Below are 21,450 nucleotides of genomic sequence, written 5' to 3' on the forward strand. Positions count from 1 at the left end.
TTTTCCTGATAAGTCTGGCTAAAGGTTTGTCAATTTTGTTTATCTTCCTCAAAGAACCAGCTTTTAGTTTTATTAATCATTACTACTGTTTCTTTCATTTCTTTTTTATTTATTTCTGCTTGGATCTTTCACCGTAGCTCCACCCGTTCAGGCACTTAGAGGGCTTCCTTACCTGGGGTCCTTCTCTGTTGCTCAGCATGTCAGGCACATAGAGGGGGCCCCCCGGCTGGGGTTCTACTCTGTAGATCGGTGTGTCAGGCACTTAAAGGGGCACCCGGGGTGGGGTCCTAGTCTGTATATAGAATATACATATATTCTATATATGTATATATATTCTATTATATTCTATATATGTATATGTATATACATATATGTATATATGTATATACATATTCTATATATGTATATTCTATATATTCTATATATTCAGTGCGTCAGGTGTTTGATGGGCCAGCCTCTCTACTGTTCAGCTGCCAATGCTGGCATGTGGGGCGAGAGAGGCTGTGGTGATGGCTCCACCCCCTACACGTGACTCAGCAGTTATCGCCTTGCTTCCATGGCTTCCCGGCTTTCCTCCACAGGCATTTCCCACCATAATCTCCTCCCTCACATCCCCTCAATCTGTCTCTCCGCAGTCAACAGCAGCCCTCGCCCAGGGATTGCTCCACAATCCCTAAACTCCAGCTCCCAGCCACTTCATAGTCTGGGATATGTATGGCTGCTGGAAGGACTGTCTGATTATCATTCCATTTAGGCTGCCACAGATCAGCTATTTCACTCTCAGCCTTAAATGTTTCTCCTCTGACTCAATCAATTGCCCCAATGTGGGGATCGGACCCCTGCTTCAGTTCCCTCACCCACTGAGGGCAGGTCCAGTCCTACTTACACTCCTGTTTTTTCCCCTAGTTCCTTCATCCTACTGAGTTTTGCGTGGGTCTATATATTCTTTTCCACTGGTCAGGTACTCCTGTCTGCTCTTAGCTGGTGTTCTGCATGCATTTCTGTGTCTGAAGGTATATTCCTGATGTATCCGTGGATAGAGATGTACTCCATGTCCACCTACTCCTCCGCCATCTTGTTCTCCCCACATGCACTAGTTTTTATGTGAATATAAGCTTCCAGAGTGACTGTGCCATTTTGCTTTCCCACCAGCATATATGAGTGATCCTGTTTCTCCATTTTCTTGCCGGCATTTGGTGTTGTCAGTATTATTTAATTATTCATTAGAACGTGTGTATCCCATCACAGGGGGCTTCCCAGGTAGCTCAGCTGGTAAAGAATCCACCTGCAAGGCAGGAGACCCTGGTTTGATTCCTGGGTTGGGAAGTTTCCCTGGAGAAGGTATAGGCTACCCACTCCAGTATTCTTGGGCTTCCCTGGTGGTGCAGACAGTAAAGACTCCATCTGCAATGTGGGACACCTGGGTTCAATCCCTGGGTTGAGAAGATCTCTGGGAAGAGAGCATGGCAACCCACCCCAGTATTCTTGCCTAGAGAATCCCATGGACACAGGAGCCTGGCGGGCTACAGTCCATGGGGTCACACAGAGTCAGACACAACTAAGCGACTAAGCACAGCACATAGCACATCCCATCATGGTGGTAATCTGCATTTCCTTCATGGTAATGAGGTTGAATATCTTTTTTTTTAACAGATACATAGTTTATATTGTCCATACACACGGTCATAGTTTTTAGAGTAGTTTCAATTTTTAAAAAATTTATAATTTAATTTTGTTTACACTGGGTCTTCATTGCTGCTCATGGGCTTTCTCTAGTTGCAGCAGGTGGGACTATTCTGCATTGTGGTGTACAGGCTTCTCATTTGTAACAGCTTCTCTTGTAGAGAACGGGATCTAGGTGTGTGGACTTCAGTAGTTGTTGCATTCAGACTCTAGAGCGTGGGCTCTGTAGTTGTGGCCCATGGGCTTGGTTGCCCTGTGGCATGTGTGATCTTCCCAGAGCAGGGATAGAATCCATGTCCCCTGCCTTGGCAGATGAATTTTTAACTACTGGAAGTCCCTTGAACATCTTTTTATGTGTTCATATCCCACCTTATATTCTCTTTGCTGATATATCTATTCAAATCTTCTCCCCATTTTAAAAACTGGGCTTCTTTTTTTTTGTTGAGCTTCAGCAGTCCTTTACATATTCCAAATACAAGTTCTTTGCATGACATGTGATTTGCAAATACTTTCTCCTAGTCATAACTTCACTCTGTTCATTCTTTTAGCCATGTCTTTCAAAGAGCAAAAGTTTTTAACTTTTGCTTTTAACTCCATCAAAAGTCAAATTTAATCATTTTTCTGTTATGGATCAGGTATTTAATGTCAAGTCTAAGAACTCTTCCCCTAATCCTTGGTTACCAAGCTCTTCTCCCATGTTTCCTTTTAAGAGTTTGATAGTTTTATGTTTGACATTTATTTCTATAATCTGCTTTTGTTAATTTTTTTCTAAAGTTTGAGGTTTCCATCAAGATTCATTTTTCGCGCATGGATTACTAACTGTTCTAACACTACTTTTGGAGAAGGCAATGGCAACCCACTCCAGTACTCTTGCCTGGAAAATCCCATGGACGGAGGAGCCTGATAGGCTGCAGTCCATGGGGTCGTGAAGAGTTGGACACGACTGAGCAACTTCACTTTCACTTTTCACTTTCATGCATTGGAGAAGGAAATGGCAACTCACTCCAGTGTTCTTGCCTGGAGAATCCCAGGGATGGTGGAGCCTGGTAGGCTGCCGTCTATGGGGTCGCACAGAGTCAGACACGACTGAAGCGACTTAGCAGCAGCAGCAGCAGCAACACTACTTTTGGAAAAGACTCTCCTGCTTTCATTGAATTTCTTATGCAACTCCATCAAAAGTCAGCATTTGTGTGAGTCTATTTCTGAACCCTCTCTTTTGCTCCATTGGTCTAAGTGTCTGAACATTTGTCAATACCACATTGTCTTGAATGCTGTAGTTTTAACGAAATTCTTAAAATTGAGTAGTGCGATTCCTCCAACTTTGTTCTTCCTTTTCTAAATTCTTTTGGGCTTCCCAGGGGCACTGGTGGTAAAGAACCCAGCTGCCAATGCAGGAAATATGAGATGCTAGTTCGATTCCTGGGTCAGGAAGATCCCCTGGAGAAGAGCACGGCAACCCATTCCAGTGTTCTTGCCTGGACAGAGGAGCCTAGCAGGCTAAAGTCCATAGGGTCGCAAAGAGTTGGACGTGACTGAAGCAACTTAGCATACACACACACACACACACACACACACACACACACACTGTAGTTCCTTTGTCCTTCTGTATAACTTTTAGAATCAGTTTATCTAAAACTACATAAACCCTGGCTGGGATTTTGATAGGTATTGCAGTAAAAATTTTGATCAATTTGGGAAGAACTGACATCTTTCCTGCATTGAGTCTTCCAGTCATGGAACACAGCATACCTCTCCATTTATTGAGTTCTTGTTGATTTCCCTCAGGGAAGTTTGGTGACGTGGCAGGGGTTTGCTAGGGGTACACATTATCTGGCAACAGTGGTGGCTGTTGGGAATGTTGGTTTCTTGGAAAAAATGATCAGGGTGGTCTCGAATTGCTAGTGGGCCGCCTGCAGTAGCCACTTCTTCTGGTTGGTTGAGCAGCCCAAGGCCAACCACAGCTTATTCCTGTTCAACAACGCACCTGAGCCAGCAGCCTCTGTGGACCCTTGCCCACCCTCAGTCCAGCTGGTGAGTGTTGTGTGTGGTTCTGCTCTTGCATCCTGCCAGCACCACTAATACACAGTTCTTAAAATAATTTATATAATACCCAACTGAGCCAAGGGTAAATTCTTTAGCTTCACTGCACCTTGCAAAGTAAGAGTATTTCTTGCTACCATAGAACTGAATGCTGAGAGTCCTATGAGAGTTCAGGCCAACACCCATGTGAGCCTTAGGGTGAAGTTACTGGAAGCTTCAGCCCCATCTGCATGCCCCAATTAGCCTCACAGTTTGCCTCTGAAGTGCAGGTCTTTGTTTTCTCAGGATCATGAATGGTCCATGGTTACCTCTGATCAGAATGAGACCTTAGAGGGAAGTGAGAGAACACCTAGCAGTCTCTTCTTTATGCTCCAACTCAGCCTCATACTTAAGATCAGATAATTTGAAGAAAAATTAATTTATGCAAAGCATAATCAATGATAGTTTAGTTAAACTATAGGTTTTATATCTGGACACTTTGTTGACAAACAAAATTCATAATCAATGTAAGTGACACCCAGAGGCCTCTAAGTATTTAATGGTTAGAAATCAAACCTATGTGTGGTAGATTGTGGAAAAGGCCCTAATTCTCCACTATTCCCTGCTTCCATGCTCCTGTGTAATGTGACTTCACAGCCCCTCCCATCAAGAGGTGAATATTTCTTCACCCCTTGAATCTAAGCTACTTTAGGACTTGCTCTGGCCCATAGGACGGTAGCAAATGTGATGAAAGCAGAGGCTTGAGGTATGCTTACATATGCTGTTCTTGGGAACCTAAACCCAGGCTAGCCTACCAGAATGAGGTGAACCAGGTCAGCAGAGGCCTCTTTTATACCTACCAGCTTGCCAACTGCCACATGTGTGAGTGACACCATCTGGTACCCTCCAACACCAACTGAGTTGGCCTACCTACACCAGAACAACCACCCGGCTGACCCACAGAATCTTGGGAAGTAATTTAATGTTTACTGTTTTAAGTCACTATGTTTTGGGGCTGTTTCTTATGCAGCAGAAGTCATCTAATACGCAATTCTTAAAAAGATTTCTAAATACTAACATAAAAATGGAAAAAGATATTTTTAACAAACCTCTTGTCACTGTGCAAGCATCATCAAAATATCTTTGCATAGAGCTTCTTTTCTTTTGGCTGTACCTTGCAGCCTGTGGGATCTTAGTTTCCTAACCAGGAATTGAACCCACATCATCTACATTGGAAGTGTGGAGTCTTAACCACTGGACCACTAGGGAAGTTGCTAAAACTTCTTATTTGAAATGAAGGAAAAGGTCATTTCATTAGTGTCAGGAATAAGGTGAAGATGTCTGCTCTTGCCATCTCCATTTAACACTGTAGTGGAGATTCTAGCTAGTACAATCAACACCACCACCAAGTAAAGCTATCTTCATTCATAAACAATATGGTCCTATATGTAGAAAATAGTATCCTAAGACATCCTTTTAAAAATAACCACTAGAGGACTTCCCTGGTGGCCCAGTGGTTAAGAATCCACCTGCCAATGCAGGGGGCACCGATTCAATCCCTGCTCTAGGAAGATTCCACATGCTGCAGGACAACTAAGTCCATGCACTACAACAGTGTATTAAAAAGCAGAGACATTACTTTGCCAACAAAGGTCCATCTAGTCAAAGCTATGGTTTTTCTAGTAGTGATATATGAATGTGAGAGTTGGACTATAAAGAAAGCTGAGCGCCAAAGAATTGATGCTTTTGAACTGTTGTGTTGGAGAAGACTCTTGAGAGCCCCTTGGACTGCAAGGAGATCCAACCAGTCAATCCTAAAGGAAATCAGTCCTGAGTATTCACTGGAAGGACTGATGCTAAAGCTGAAACTCCAATACTTTGGGCACCTGATGCAAAGAACTGACTCATTGGAAAAGACCCTAATGCTGGGAAAGATTGAAGGCGGGAGGAGAAGGGGATGACAGAGGATGAGATGGCTGGATGGCATCACTGACTCAATGGATATGAGTTTGAGCAAGCCCTGGGAGTTGGTGATGGACAGGGAAGCCTGGTGTGCTGCATTCCATGGGGTCGAAAAGAGTCGGACACGACTGAGCAACTGAACTGAACATTTATGGTCAATTATTTCAACAAATGTACTAAGATAATTCAGTGAAAGAAAAAAGTTGATAAATTGGACATCTTTTAAATTTAAAATGTTTGTACTTCAAAAGACATGGTTAAGAAAATTAAAAGACAGTGCTTGCTTCAGCAGCACATACATATAGTAAAACTGGAACAATACAGAAAAGATTAGCATGTCCTCTGCACAAAGATGGCATGCAAATTTATGAAGCATTTCCGTTTTTTAAAAATAAAAAAGTTAGCTAGCTAATGGGAATACAGCAATAAGATTGCTGTATAACACAGGGAGCTCAACCCTGTGCTCTGTGACAACCTAGAGGGGTGAGATGGGGTGGGGATTGGGAGGGAGGTTCAAGAGGGAGGGGACATCTGTATACTTATGAATGATTCATGTAGTTGTATGGCAGAAACCAACACAACATTGTAAAGCAATTATCTTCCAATTAAATATAAATTTTAAAAATAAAAAAGTAATACCCATTAAAATGAAAAAAATTAATTACAGAAATATTTAGCAAGAAGAGTAAAAAGTTTACTACCTAAAATTTCTATTGCTCCAGAATAACCACCGTTGAAGATTTGATATATACTCTTCCAGTGTGTTTCCAATGAATATTATAAAACAAAAATAAACTTTTCTAAAAAAAAGACAAAAAAAAAGAAAAGACAAACCATAGACTGGAAGAAAATATTTTCCAATCACATGTCTGATAAAGGACTTACATCTGGAAAATACAAAGAACTCTTCAAACTCAGTAAGAAGACAGGCCAATTTAAAAATTGGCAAAGGATTTGAGTACACATTTCACCAAAGAAGGTATAGGAATGGCTAATAAGCAAATGAAAATGTAGATACTCAGCATCATGAGTCATTAAGGAAATGCAAATTAAAACCACAATAAGATGTTACTACATTCCAAATGGCTTTAGAATGGCTATTACCAAAAAGGCAGATAATACCAAGTGTTGGCACAAATGTGGAGAAACTAGAACCCTCATGCATCACTGATGGGAATTTTAAATGGTACAGTCACTTGGAAAGAAGTTTGACAGGTTTCTTGAAAATTTATTAATAAACTAATCATGTTGTTGTCGCGCTTAGTGACTCTGTCATGTCTGACTCTTTGCAATCCCATGGATTGTAGTCCACAAGGCTCCTCTGTCCATGGGGATTCTCCAGGCAAGAATACTGGAGTGGGTTGCCATGCCCTTCTCCAGGGGAACTTCCCAACTCAGGAATCAAACCAGGGTCTCTTGCATTCCAGGCAGATTCTTTACCAGCTGAGCTACCCTCATACAACCCAGCAATTTCACTCCTAGGAATCTACTCAAGAGAATAAAAATATGTTCACACAAAGACTTGTATGTGAATATTTTTAACCTATTTTTTTTTTTACTATTTATTTATTTATTTTGTTGCCTTATGTCTTAGTTTTATTGCTACTCAAGGATTCTCTAGTAATGGCAAACAGCCCTGTGGCATGCAGAATCTTCTTGGACCAGGGATCGAACCTGTGTCCCTGTATTGGCAGGCAGATTCTTTACCACTGGACTACCCAGGAAGTCCATTATTTATAGCAGCATTATTCATAAATATGCTTTTGAACTGTGGTTTTGGAGAGGATTCTTGAGAGTCCCTTGGACTGCAAGGAGATCCAACCAATCAATCCTAAAGGAAATCAGTCCTGAATATTCATTGGAAGGACTGATGCTGAAGCTGAAACTCCAATACTTTGGTCATCCAATGCGAAAAACTGACTCATTGGAAAAGATCCTGATGCTGGGAAAGATTGAAGGCAGGAGGAGAAGGGGACGATAAAGGATGAGATGGTTGGATGACATCACTGACTTGATGAACATGAGTTTGAGCAAGCTCTGGGAGTTGGTGATGGACAGCGAAGCCTGGCGTGCTGCAGTCCATGTGGTCACCGAGTCAGACACAACTGAGCAACTGAAGTGAACTGAACTGATTCATAATAATGAAAGTCTAGGAAGTATCCATATGTCCAATACTGGTGAATGGATAAACAAAACATGGTATATCCAAGCAATGGATTACTGTCAGCAATAAAAAGGAACAAAATACTGATATATACTATAACATTGATGAACCTCAGAAATCTTATAGAGAGTGAAGGGAGCCAGACAGAAAGGCCTACACATTGTATGATTCCATTTATGTGAAATGTCCAGAAATGGTATCCACAGGGACTTGCCTAGGGCTGGGAATTGGGAGTGGGAAGTGACTACAGGTGGGCTTGAGGGAAATTTTGGATTTGATGAAAAACTTCTGAAACTGGTTCATGATGATAGTTGTATGATTCTGTCAATTTATTTAAAAATCTTTGAATTGTACACTTACAATGGGTCAATTTTATGATATGTAAATTATACCTTGATGAAGTTATAAAATACATGTACAGACTCAGGGGAGACAGACGGGCTTTATTATCTTGCCCCGGCAGCCGTAGCAACACCAACCACAGTGTGTGCTTGGAAGATAAACCAGATGAGAAACCAGGGCTGAGGGCATGGTGCAGCCACCACAGTTCTCTGGACCAAAACTGGTGACTTCCTCAAGGACCTACTATTAGCATTGTGAGATGCTCTTCTAGGGTTCTTCACAACAAAATATTTCATTTTCTTGACTTGAAATCAGATTTTTCCAGGCCATGGTTTCTGTGCTCTCTGTTTCCCTTCAAATCATCACCAATAACTAGTGAGGTGCTGCCGCAGCAATTTCTTAAACAAGAAGGGATCACAGGTGCTGCTGGGCCTTAATACTATCCAAAAGATCTTTTGTTTGCCTTTGGGAAGAAATTCCCATTTCCCTTAAAAGATCTTCCAAAGTTTTATGACTACCCCCCAGGCTTATTTCCTTTATCTTTCTGGCAGATGATCTGGTACTACAAGATCTGGAAAAGTGGAATTTTCTTTACTTTTCTTCTCTCCGTCCTGCTCAGTCTTTGGCATCTTCACCTCCATTCTCGCTTCCTTCTCTGGATCTCTGGAACTCCAGAAGATGACATGGCTAGATTCTGAGATTAGGTCCTTTCTCCATTTTTTTCCTAATGTGAAAATTTTTTCTTTTTTCACAAAAAAATGGCAAGAATAGTTCGAAGTTGAGGCTCTGTTAGAATGCTAAGGTTCAAACTTGGTAAAAAAAAAAAAATTTTGTGTGAATATACCTTGTAGGATTTTATTTAGGCCAAGTTCTTAGTACACAGCAACAATAAATTCCAAATACAATTTCAAAATTAAAGAAAGAGTGTTCCCCCATCTCATCCGGAGGTGGTTTAATGGCACATACAAGAAAAAAATATGGACTGCTTCATGAATTTGCATGTAATTCTTGAGCAGGGGCCATGCTAATCTTCTCTGCATCATTCCAGTTTTAGTATATGTGCTGCCAAAGTGAGCACTAACTTTGTAAATTGAAAGTTGGCCAACATCTACCCCCTCTCACATGTGTACATACATGGCCATACCTGTTTTGGGTGGAGGGGAGGAGGAGATTCATTAGTCCATCAAAAATTTGACTAGAGTCCATGTTAAATTATACTTTAAAATGTGCATAAAATTTATAATAAATAAATGATAACATTTATAAAAAAGTCACCAATAGTCTCCATATTGTCTCTAAAAAATGGCAAACTTTGCAGAAGACTGGATCCTGCTAAAAGAACAATAGGAAAAATAGTAATAATAGCTGAAAGTTTGGTTTTGTGCCATTGCTTAAATGAAGTGACAAGAGACAATCTTGGAGGAGTGAAGTGAAGAAGAAATGGGAAAAGAAGAAGAAATTGAGCCAGGAGGTACCCAGCGCCCTACCAAAGTGTCCTGGGGGCAGCAGCAACCTCCCTCCCAGGGCTGAGGGGACTTCTAAGAAAGTGGAATTTGTGTTCAATTTGTTTTCAGCTATGTAGCCCAGGGTTATCCTTCTCCTGTGTCCCCACACAGAAAAAGGAACAATAATTCTGGATACAGAAGGAATCAGAGCCAGGGGCAGCTACCAAGACATTATTTAGGCAGCAGCTGCCAAGAAGTAAATAACATGTAATGTAACAGTAAAAAAAAAAAAAAAATGATGATGATAATGACAGAAAAAATACAATGTAGGAAAATTTGGACTCTTGCCTAAGGGGGCCTTGTTTAATTAACTACGTGGGATTTCATCTCAACTGCTTCCATTAAATTTTGTTTTCTGATGGCCTCGTTCCTTGCTTTCTACCCTTTCTTCACCTTGTTTTCAAAATATTTGTGTCTCTGGTCAGAATATGTTAAAGGAAAATAACTTTCTACCTGTATCAGTTCACCTCAGTTCTGTCCTGTATCTTGTACCCCTGTGCCCTTTTCTCAATGAGAAATTTCTGGAGAAGAGAGGCCATGACTGTTTCATTATCCTTCTGCATTGCCTGGGAAACTGGCATATGCAAAAAGGTATTTAATACATATTTTGAAAAACAACTTCTAATCTCTTCAGAATCACTGAAGAACTGAAAGGTTGAATGAGTTGGCTGATTAAGGCCTGAAATAGATGCTATTTCTACTGTGAAGATATCAAACAAAGGTCCAATGGTGAGTAAAGGAATTAATCAAAAGGATGAATCTTCAGCAAGATCCCAATTCAGTTTCCCCTTGAATTCCAATCAAACATTGACTTCGGTTATTCATTTTCCCAGAAGGTGGCAGCAGGAATCTCTTCTTAAGCCCAGGCATTGCCAAGAGGCACCTATTAGGAGGTCACTCTGAAAAAGGTGATGGCAGTTGCAAATTACAGAGCTTCTGCCTTGGCTCAGAGGCACTGATTTCTTCTCTCTTACCAGAGTGTGAAGGGCATAGGGCCTTGGCAAGCAGGAGGAGCAGTGAGACTTATCTGCAGCTGTCACCCAAACCAGAAAGCCAGCGACTCACCAGCAGGCTAGGATCAGGTCTGGGGTAGTCTTCATGTCTCCTCTTTGCCCATACAAAGAACCAAAAGAGAAAAAAAAAAAAAAAGAAAAAATGTTGAATGACAAGAATTACTTGTGTCAAACAAATACCATCAAAGACAATTTAAGAATTGCTCATCTGTGTGGGAGATAAGGGCTTCCCAGGTGGTGCTAGTGGTAAAGAACCCACCTGATGATGCAGGAGACTAAAGAGAAGTGGGTTTGATCCTTGGGTCAGGGAAGATCTCCTAGAGAAGGGCATGGCAACCCACTCCAGTATTCTTGCCTGCAGAATCCCATGAACAGAGGAGCCTGGTGGCCTACAGTCCACGGGATCGCACAGAGTTGGACACGACTGAGCGCACACACACCGTATAATAGATAATATATCACTCACAGGTAAGAGTGTATTTAGCCTATTCATCCACATCTGACCATAAAGGTATCAGGCTTGATTCCCTAGTTCATAATTTTTTAAAAATATTTGTAAAAAATGTTATTTATTTATGGCTGTGCAGGGTCTTTGTTGCTGTGAGGGCTTTTCTCTCATTGTGGTGAGTGGGGGCTACTCTCTAGTTGTGGTGTGTGGGCTTCTCATCGTGGTAGCTTCTCTTGTTGTGGAGCATGGGCTCTAGCGTGCATGGGCTTCAGTAGTTGCAACACCTGGGCTCAGTAGTTGCAGCTCCCAGACTGTAGAGTGTGGGTTCAATAGTTGTGGTGCATGGGCTTAGTTGTTCCATAACATGTGGGATCTTCCCAGACCAGGGGCTGAACCTGTGTCTCCTACATTGGCAGGAGAACTTTTTACCACTTAGCCACCAGGGAAACCCCACCCCCCAAGTTCATACTTTATATTAATGTGATTGTTTTCATATTTGGACTGAGAAACGAATTTGGATGAACCAGACTTCTGTTTGCCTCTTTGCCAATGACATCAGTTGATTTTCCTGTCTCAGCTGGCCTCTATCCACTCCATCTCTAGCTCAGAGAACACTGCATTACCAATCATTATTTTCTGAATTGTCTCTCTAACTAGCAGTAAAACCACGAAGGCAGAACTCATTAATCTCTGTACATCTCCCCCTACCCTAGAGGGTTCAGCACTGGGCTTATTGTGTCTTATGGGAGATGATGGGGTTTTGTGGAAACCTGGGGATTGGCCTGCTCATGTATTCATTTATTTACTCATCCTACAACTGTTTCTTTTTTTTTTTTTCACATTCCTGTTTTTTAATTTTATTTTGTTATTTTTTAAGACCAAAAACATTTTGTATTGGGGTATAGCTGATTAACAATGTTGTGATACTTTTAGGTGAACAGGGAAGGGACTCAGTCATACATACACATGTATCCATTCTCCCCCAAACCCCCTCCCATCCAGGTTGGCACATAACATTGAGCAGAGTTCTCTGTGCTATACAATAGGTCTTTGTTGGTTATCCATTTTAAATATGGCAATATACACATGACCTTCCCAAAGTCCTTAACTATCCCTTCCCCTTGGCAACCATGAGTTTGTTTTCTAAGTTCCTACAGCTATTTCTTAAACATCTCCTACATGCTTAAAACTGTAAAATCAAGCCACAAATCTCTTGGCCACTTAGGGATTACAGAGGAGGGATGATGGGGTAAGTCTGGGGGCCCTGGGAGCCCACAGGAGAAGCACAGAAGCTGAACTCAGGGTGTCAAGGAAGGAAAGAGATGTTTCAGCTAAAATCCAAAGGATCAATAGGAGGTTGATAGATGAATGAGGTGAGGGGATAGGGGAACTGGGGGCTACATTTTAGAAGACACTGCTCAGCTTTATTTTCACTGGCTCTGTGACCTTTAGCAAACCGGCCCCCTAAATTCTCCGAATTTCAGTTTCCTCATTAGTAATATGTGGACAAAAGTAGCTACCTTGTGGGTTGGTCGTGAGGGTAAAAGGAGAGAATGTATATAACGTATGAGGCAGAACACTTTGAACAACAAATGTTCAAGAGACATCTCAGGGAGTAGAGATGTCTGAGCAATTCATCAGATCAATCCCCTGTATTAAACATGGGACAGAGCTGTTATATGGGGGCAAGGATTCAGTCTGAGATCCAATTCACTTTGGCTCTGCAAACTTGAGTCAACTAAGGGTGAACCAAGAAGGCATCAAGTGTTCAGCTATCGGTGACAACTGACCAAACCAGTAGATGGTAACTATAGTTGCAGGCCATCAGATGGCAAATAATTTTGTTTCAGAAATGACCAAAAGGGAAACTCATCCTGAAATTTTGAATTCATGGCTACAAGGACGCACTCCAGAAACCTAACCATGAGACTTGAGAAAGTGAGGCTGATGGTGCTCTGGTTGGTTTAATTATCACCTCCCCTCACTGGGAGGTGTTCTAATAAAAGGGAAGATTTGGTGTTTAAGGTCCTAAATTTCCCTGTGTGCAAATGACCAGATCAGATCTACTCAAGCAGGGAAATGCTCAATTCGGTGCCTAAAATAGAATCAAGTTATTGAGACTCAGAAATCCTTCATTTTTGCTGAGTTAGCCGAGTTTAGGAAACATAGTTAACTGGATTTTAGAACTTGCCTTCTTCTTTTTTGCCACACCACGTGGCATGTGGGATTTTAGTTCCCTGACCAGGGACTGAACCCAAGCCCCCTGCATTGGAAGCATGCAGTCTTAACCACTAGACCATCAGGGAAGTCCCATTAACTGGACTTTAAAAGACACAATGCTGTAATGATGTTTTTAGAATGAGTTAGTGGGTGCTAGGGGCTGGAGGGAGGGAAGGGGTCACTGGGAAAAATGGGGAGATGTTGGTCAAAGGGTATAAATGTCCAATTATGAGATGAATAAGTTCTAGAGATCTAATGTACAGTGGTCTGGTGGCAATAGTAACACTATTGTATTGTAATACTTGAAATTTACTAAGAGAGTAGATCTTAAATATTCTCACCACACACAGATACACACACACAGAGTAACTTCTATGAGGTGATGAGTGTGTTACCTAACTTGATTGTGGTATAAAATAGATACATAGATCAATGAAACAGAATAGTGAGCCCGTAAATAAACCCACACATATACGCTCAATTAATTCATGACAAAGGAACTAAGAATATAAGATGGGGAAAGGAGAGTCTCTTCAATAAATGGTGTTGGGAAAACTGGATATCCACAAGCAAAAGATGAAACTAGACCAATATCTTACACTACGCACAAAAATTAACTCAAATGGATTGAAGAAATGTAAGGCCTGAAACCATAAAACTTCTAGAAGAAAACAAAGATAGTAAGTCCTTGACATCAGTTTTGGAAATGATTTTTTGGATCTGACTCCAAAAGCAAAAATAAACAAGTGGGACTACATCAAACTAAAAAGCTTCTGCACAATAAAGGAAACCATCAACAAAATGAAAAATTCAACCTATGGAATGGGAGAAAATATTTGCAAATTACATATCCAATAAAGGGTTAATACCCAAATATATAAAGAATTTTGTATACAACTCAATAGCAAAACACCAAACAATCCAATTTAAAAATGGGAAGAGGATCTGAATAGACATTTTTCTAAAGAAGAGATACAGATGGCCAACAGGTACATGAAAGGATGCTCAACATCACTAATACAACTCAATAGCAAAACACCAAACAATCCAATTTAAAAATGGGAAGAGGATCTGAATAGACATTTTTCTAAAGAAGAGATACAGATGGCCAACAGGTACATGAAAGGATGCTCAACATCACTAATCATCAGGGAAATGCAAATCAAAACCATAATGAGATACCACCTCACTCACATGTGTCAGAATGCTTATCATCAAAAAGACAAGAAATATGGACTTCCCTGGCAGTCCAGTGGTTAAGACGCTGTCCTTCAAAAAAAAAAAAAAAGACTCTGTCCTTCCCCCACAGGGGGTATGAGTTCAATCCCTGGTTAGGGAACTAAGATCCCACCAAAAAAAAAAAAATTTTTTTAAGACAAGAAAGAACAAGTGTTGGTGAGGATGTGGAAAAAAGGGAACCCTTGTGCACTATTGTTCAGTTCAGTTCATTTCAGTTGCTCAGTCATGTCCGACTCTTTGCGACCCCATGAACCACAGCACGCCAGGCCTCCCTGTCCATCACCAACTCCCGGAGTCCACCCAAACCCATGTCCATCGAGTTGGTGATGCCATCCAACCACCTCATTCTCTGTCATTCCCTTCTCCTGCACCATTCGTGAGGATGTAAATTGGTGCAGCCACTATGGAAAATCATATGGAAGTTTCTCAAAAAATTAAAATTAGAATCAGCAATTCCAAAACGAGAACACTGATTTGAAAAGATATATACACACCTCTGTTAACTGCAGCATTATTTGCAATAGCCAAGACATGGAAACAATCTAGGTGTCTATTGATGGATGAGTGGATAAAGAAGATGTGGTACATATATACACAATGGTACATATATACACAATATACACAATACTCAACCATAAAGAATGAAATCTTGCTATTTGCAACAACATGGATGGACCTTAAGGGTATTATGCTAAGTTAAAAAAGTCAGACAGAGAAAGACAAATACTGTATGATTTCCCATATATGTGGAGTCTGAAAAACAAAATGAACAAACCAAACCAAACTCAACTCACAGATACAGAGAATAGATAAGTGGTTGCCAGAGGGACTGGAGGTTGGAGGGTGGACAAAGGAGGTCAAGAGGTATAAACTTCTGGTTATAAAATAAATAAGTCATGGGGATATAATGTACAGCATGGTGACTATAATCAATAATATTGTATTGCATGTTTGAAAGTTGCTAAAAGTAAAATCTTAAAAGTAAATCTTAGAAGTTCTCATCCCAAGAAAAACATTTCATAATTTTATATGGTGACAAATGGTAACTAGATTTATTGTGGTGATCATTTTTCAATGTATACAAATATCCAATCATTATATTGTATGCCTGAAAATAATATAATGTTATATGTCAATTATATCTTAATAAAAATGTTTCTTGAATAAATGAATTCTGATTGGACAGATCTAATACAGTCCATAAATTTTACAGGTGTTCCTCTCCTGCCTAAGATGGAATCTCAAATTCTTGTGTGAAATCCTCATTGAATTATTTTAAAATAATTTGGTATCGAGGATGGGGTGTCCAATCACTTTGATCAGTCCACAAAATTAGGCTTTACCCCTCGAGGCCCCTGACCAATCTATGGTTCTACATCCACACAAATATGCACATATCTATCTGTGTGAGTGTGCCTGTAAAGTATATACACACGTGTTTGTCTGAGAAGAGCCATCTCATAGCATTAGCTGAGTTTCTAGAGGTTTCCTATCCTTGTGGTTCAGCTTTTCCTCTGTCAAGTGGGAATGTGTTTCAGTTTCCTATTTCACTGAAGGTTTTACAAAGATTACTATGATATCACTTTCCTGAATGAAAAATGTCACTTGACCACAGGGAATAAATTTGAGGAATCTAAAGGCTGGAAGCTGAGAGTTTATATCTCAAGACAATATTGTTAGTATGTAAGCCTTTATGTTGATCAAAAACAAACCTATTCACTGCTTAATCAAAATGTGGCATGGAAAATCCTATCCTGAAATTCAGTGCTCATTTGGGCAGAGAAATAAAAGACCTTTTTAATAACATTCATTAGAGAATGTTTTTGAAAGTTTGGCAGAAGTCATACGAAGGGATTTCCTCTCACACAATGCCAACAAGTTGCTGACGGAGATTAACAATATGAATTTGGTTTTTTTTTTTTTCATTTATTTTTATTAGTTAGAGGCTAATTATTTTACAATATTGTAGTGGTTTTTGCCATACATTGACATGAATCAGCCATGGATTTACATGTGTTCCCCATCCCGATACCCCCTCCCGCCTCCCTCCCCACCCCATCCCTCGGGTCTTTCCAGTGCACCAGCCCCGAGCACTTGTCCATGCATCCACCTGGGCTGGTGACCTGTTTCACCCTTGATAATATACATGTTTCGATGCTGTTCTCTCAAAACATCCCACCCTCACCTTCTCCCACAAGTCCAAAAGTCTGTTCTGTACATCTGTGTCTCTTTTCTGTTTTGCATATAGGGTTATCGTTACCATCTTTCTAAATTCCATATATATGTGTTAGTATGCTGTAATGTTCTTTTATCTTTCTGGCTTACTTCACTCTGTATAATGGGCTCCAGTTTCATCCATCTCATTAGAACTGATTCAAATGAATTCTTTTTAATGGCTGAGTAATATTCCATGGTGTATATGTACCACAGCTTCCTTATCCATTTGTCTGCTGATGGGTATCTAGGTTGCTTCCATGTCCTGGCTATTATAAATGAATTTGGTTTAAAATCAAGTGAAAAAATCTGACTACTCTTGGCAGTGGAAAGAATTCTGTAATAGCTTGGGTAAATATATTAAAATACCCAGGCAATTAAAAAAATAAAATTAAATAAATAAATAAATAAAATAAAATACCCAGGCAATTTTTTGTGCATTTTTCATAACAGCTGACTGTGTTTTTTTGTTTTGTTTTTGGCCATGCTGCACAGCTTGTGGGATATCAGTTCCCTGACCAGGAGTTGAACCCAGGCCCTGTCAGTGAAAGCCTGGAATCCTAACCACTAGGCCTCCAGGGAACTCCCTATTTGTGTGTTTTAAAATAATAATGAGTGACTATAATAATAAACAGTGAGTTGTTTGAAAGTTGTAGGATTATAAAGCAATTTTCTGTTAAAAATTTAATAAATGCATGATTGATTTTCATCATGAACCAAAATATTATAAGATTATATACTTCAGTAATATGTAAAATGATCTTTCCCCGACATAAACATTTGATAATCAAAAACATTAAGAGACAGGAGTAGTGATACACTACTGACTTTGGATCTGGGGAAAGCTCCCAGTCACGAGCCTGGAGTGTCTTCTCTGCCTGTGTGTGGGAGATCCCTGGCCTAGGGACAAGAACTGGTCCTTTGGCTGCCCAAACAATTTGCCCTTTAGGAGTATCATCGGGTTCACTCAGCCCTAGCCAGGGAGAGAAGAATATTGTGTCAGCTTGGTTACTATTTCAAAACAAAGGACTGTAAAACATAGCAGCTTTGAATTACAACAGTGTATTTGCTCACAATCCTGTAGGTAGGCAATTTGAGCTGGGATCGGCTGGTGGTTCCACTCTTGGACTTCCCTCTGCTCAACCATGTTGCTGCAGTGAACTGGAGGATAGGCTGGACTGGAAGTTTCAATGGCCTTGATCACATGTCCAGCGTTGCTGCCAGCTGTCAGTGGGGGTGCTTTGGTTCTCTGTCCACTCCCTCTTATTCTCCAGACCAGCTTCCTCACGCGGAGGGCTCAGCGCAGCGTTGCACTAGGGCCCAGACAGATGCTGCAAGGTCACTTGAGGCCTAGGCTCTAGATTTCACGTGATGGCAGTTCTGTTGCATGCTGTTGGCCAAAGCACAGGCTCAAGGGGTGAGGAAATAGATTCCACCTCTGAATGGGGAGGTGCAAAGTCCCATTGCCAGAGGACATAACAACAGACAAGGGAAGAATGTTGGCAGCCATCTGTATTTATCTGCTTGGGCTATCATAATGGAGTACCATGGACTAGTTGACTTAAACAGCAGAAATATATTTTCTCAGTTCTGGAGGTTGGAAGTCCAATATTAAGATGTTGGCAGTTTTGGTTCCTGAGGCCTCTCTCCTTGAAAGGCTGCTTCCTTTAATGATGGCTGCCTCTTCACTGTGCCCTCACGTGGCCTTTTCTCTGTGTATATGCATCTCTGATGTCTCTCCCTCTTCTTATAAAAACACCAGTTCTATTGGATTAGGGTCCCATTAAGATTACATTTAACCTTAATTACCTTCTTAAAGGCCCCATCTCCAAATACAGTCACACTAGGGGAAATCAGTCCTGAATATTCATTGGAAGGACTGATGTTGAAGCTGAAGCTCCAATACTTTGGCCACCTGATGGGAAGAACTGACTCATTGGAAAAGACCCTGATGCTGGGAAAGATTGAAGGCAGGAGGAGAAGGGCACGACAGAGGATGAGATGGTTGGATGGCATCACCGACTCAATGGAGATGAGTTTGAGTAGACTCTGGGAGTTGGTGATGGGCAGGGAGGCCTGGTGTGCTGTGGTCCATGGGGTAGCGAAGAGTCGGACATGACTGAGTGACTGAACTGAACTGAACTGAGTGCCAAAGCACACAGGACCTTCAGGAGTATCACAGATAGAACTTTATGGAGGGAGGAGAGATTCTGTTAAGTAGCTGGTCTCACTCATTGCAAATATCTGGCACTGCTATAATTATTTTATTATTAAAAATTTACACAAAAAGTTCATCTATCTTTGATAAGACTATTACTAGTTATTAGGAAAAAACTTTGAAAAGATTAGTGTTTTTCTCTTTTTTTAATCCCTGCCCCCTACAGTGTCCTGGGCCTACAACCTGCCACCGCATTCCACTTGCCCCCACACCCAGCTGCCTAAGTATTTTTAAACATTGACAAATTACCTTTCAGTTATAAATCAAAGAAAATTAAAAAGCTTTATTTCTTTAAAAGATTTAGTGGGGACTTCCCTGGCAGTCCAGTGGTTAAGACTCCATGCTTCCACTGTAGGGTATGTGGGTTCAATCCCTGGTGGCAGAATTAAGATCCCACATGCCATGCATGGCAGCCAAAAAACAACAACAAAAAAAAGATTTTGCTTTGATTTCAAAAGACCATTGTTGGTAATGAATAACTTTTTAAAGCTTCCTGTCCAACTTCTAACACACAAGCTATGCTAATACTATGCATCTGTGCATCTTTATCGCCCAATTTTCTGAACGCTCTGTTGATCATAAGATTGTAAACACACACATTGGGTTCTTCCATAGTTGCCAAACTTAGCCAATTAAATAAAAAACAAAAGCTTTTCTCTTCAAGTTGCTGTAGTCAAGGTATAAACGAGTTGATAATGATGGAATTGGAAAAATTAAAGGGCTATACACATAGTGCATGCTATATTTTTGGAGTTTTTTTTTAAATAAAAAAGCATTTTATTTTATTCAAATAAGCTCATCCTTTTATTCATAAGCTAAAGATCTCGGTCTTCTTTAATTATATCACTTTGGGGTATATTTTTGTAATATAAACTATATAGTTTATTACATGTTGGGTTATACCATTATTGCAAGATCCTAAACAAAGACAATGCACCTGTCACTAACTATGGACCCTGAGTGGAGATACTAAATTGAAGTACATATATTACAAATCCAGCCACCATCAGAAAGAAGCATTCAGGGTTGACCAAGTGCCCACACTTCAACCAACCCTTTCAGTTGTTCTACCCAGCACCCCAAACACCCATACACACACTTAAAATAACAATCTTTCTAGGATCAGAACGGATACAAAGGCCAGCTTGTGTTTTCAGCAGTGGAGGCAGTGCTGGACATAGAGTTTCCAAGCAAATTAAGGGAAATTTGTCCTATTTGGTGAAAGCAGAGGACTCAAAGCTCAGCCTTCCTAAAAGTGGGAACACTATGTAAAATCAGCAACAGTCTTCTCCTTGGAATTCCTCTGTGGTCCAGTGGCTAGGACTCTGCACTTTCACTGCTGAGGGCCCAGGTTCAATTCCTGGTCAGGGAATCCTGCAAGCCACTCAGTGCAGCAAAAAAAAAATAAATTAATAAAAAAACATAAAAACAGTCCCCTTCTCTTTCAGCATGTGACTGACCAAGAGCAGTGAACTGGGGCCTCACTACTCCATCTATATCATCCATATCTATACCCTTATGAATCATGTATTTATTTATAGATATTATATATGTTTATAATGTATGTAACTTAGTGACTAAACCACCAACCTATATTTATATTTTAATTTATATGTGTGCATGCATGCTCAGTCATGTCTGATTCTTTGAGACCCCATGGCTCACCAGGCTCTGCTGTCCATGGTATTTTCCAGGCAAGATACTGCAGTGGGTTGCCATTTCCTCCTCCAAGGGAATCTTGCCCACTCAGGAATTGAACCCACGTGTCCTGCGTCTCCTGCATTGGTAGGTGGATTCTTTACCACTGTGCCGCCTGGGAAGCCCTTAATTTACATATATAATGTAAAAATTGCAGAGTTTAAAGTAGGTAACTGGCTATACTGCCTATGATGTATATTAAATAACACGTCAATCATAGCAATCCTGTCCTGTCTGAGAAGGCCTAATGCTCCAAAACCATCACTTTGCACATTGAATACTGTGTAAAGTGTATTCTCTTAAACACCTTTTGTCAAAAAGCCTTGCTGTTAGGGCTTTCAACTGCTGTAAACTTGTTGCTGAAACTCGGCCTCTGTTCACCGGTGCCAGATAGGAACAAGGAGACAGAGTTTTGGGTGAAGTAGGAAAGAATAGCTTTTTATTGCTTTGCCAGGCAAAGGGGGCCACAATGGGCTAATGCCCTGAACACCCTGTGAGCCAGCTTGGAGAGGGTAGTAAGGAGTTCTACAGTGTTCAAGGAGCAGGGCGTGATCAGCTCGTGGACAGTTCTTGGATTGGTTGGCATCAAGGTGACATTTCAAGCATTATCAACCTTCTGGTTTCAGCCAGTCTGGGGTCTGTGTCCTTGCGGTCAGCGGTTTTCATCTGGTGGGGGGTGGGGTGGGGTGTCTGTTTCCTGTAAAAACAACTTAGGAATGTGTATC

General features: G+C 40.7%; 1 long non-coding RNA gene and 3 other non-coding genes across 4 annotated transcripts in view; 2 read left to right on the forward strand and 2 right to left on the reverse strand.

The window, feature by feature from the left end:
• The window catches only part of LOC122434498, a 29,347-nt gene extending 18,567 nt beyond the window's left edge, over window positions 1-10,780 (reverse strand). The window contains exon 1 of the long non-coding RNA XR_006267387.1: window positions 10,741-10,780. This is a non-coding gene — a long non-coding RNA (uncharacterized LOC122434498). The remainder of the gene's footprint in view (window positions 1-10,740) is intronic.
• LOC122436130 lies at window positions 5,943-6,051 on the forward strand. Its single transcript, XR_006267899.1, has one exon. It is a non-coding gene; the product is annotated as a U6 spliceosomal RNA (small nuclear RNA).
• On the reverse strand, window positions 9,142-9,248 carry LOC122436114. Its single transcript, XR_006267884.1, has one exon. It is a non-coding gene; the product is annotated as a U6 spliceosomal RNA (small nuclear RNA).
• Window positions 10,781-20,326: 9,546 nt separating the features above from the next.
• Window positions 20,327-20,400, forward strand: TRNAE-UUC. The gene has a single exon. It is a non-coding gene; the product is annotated as a tRNA-Glu (tRNA).
• Window positions 20,401-21,450: the final 1,050 nt, after the last annotated feature.

The sequence above is a fragment of the Cervus canadensis genome, chromosome X (genome assembly GCF_019320065.1).
Source record: "Cervus canadensis isolate Bull #8, Minnesota chromosome X, ASM1932006v1, whole genome shotgun sequence".
NCBI lineage: Eukaryota > Metazoa > Chordata > Mammalia > Artiodactyla > Cervidae > Cervus > Cervus canadensis.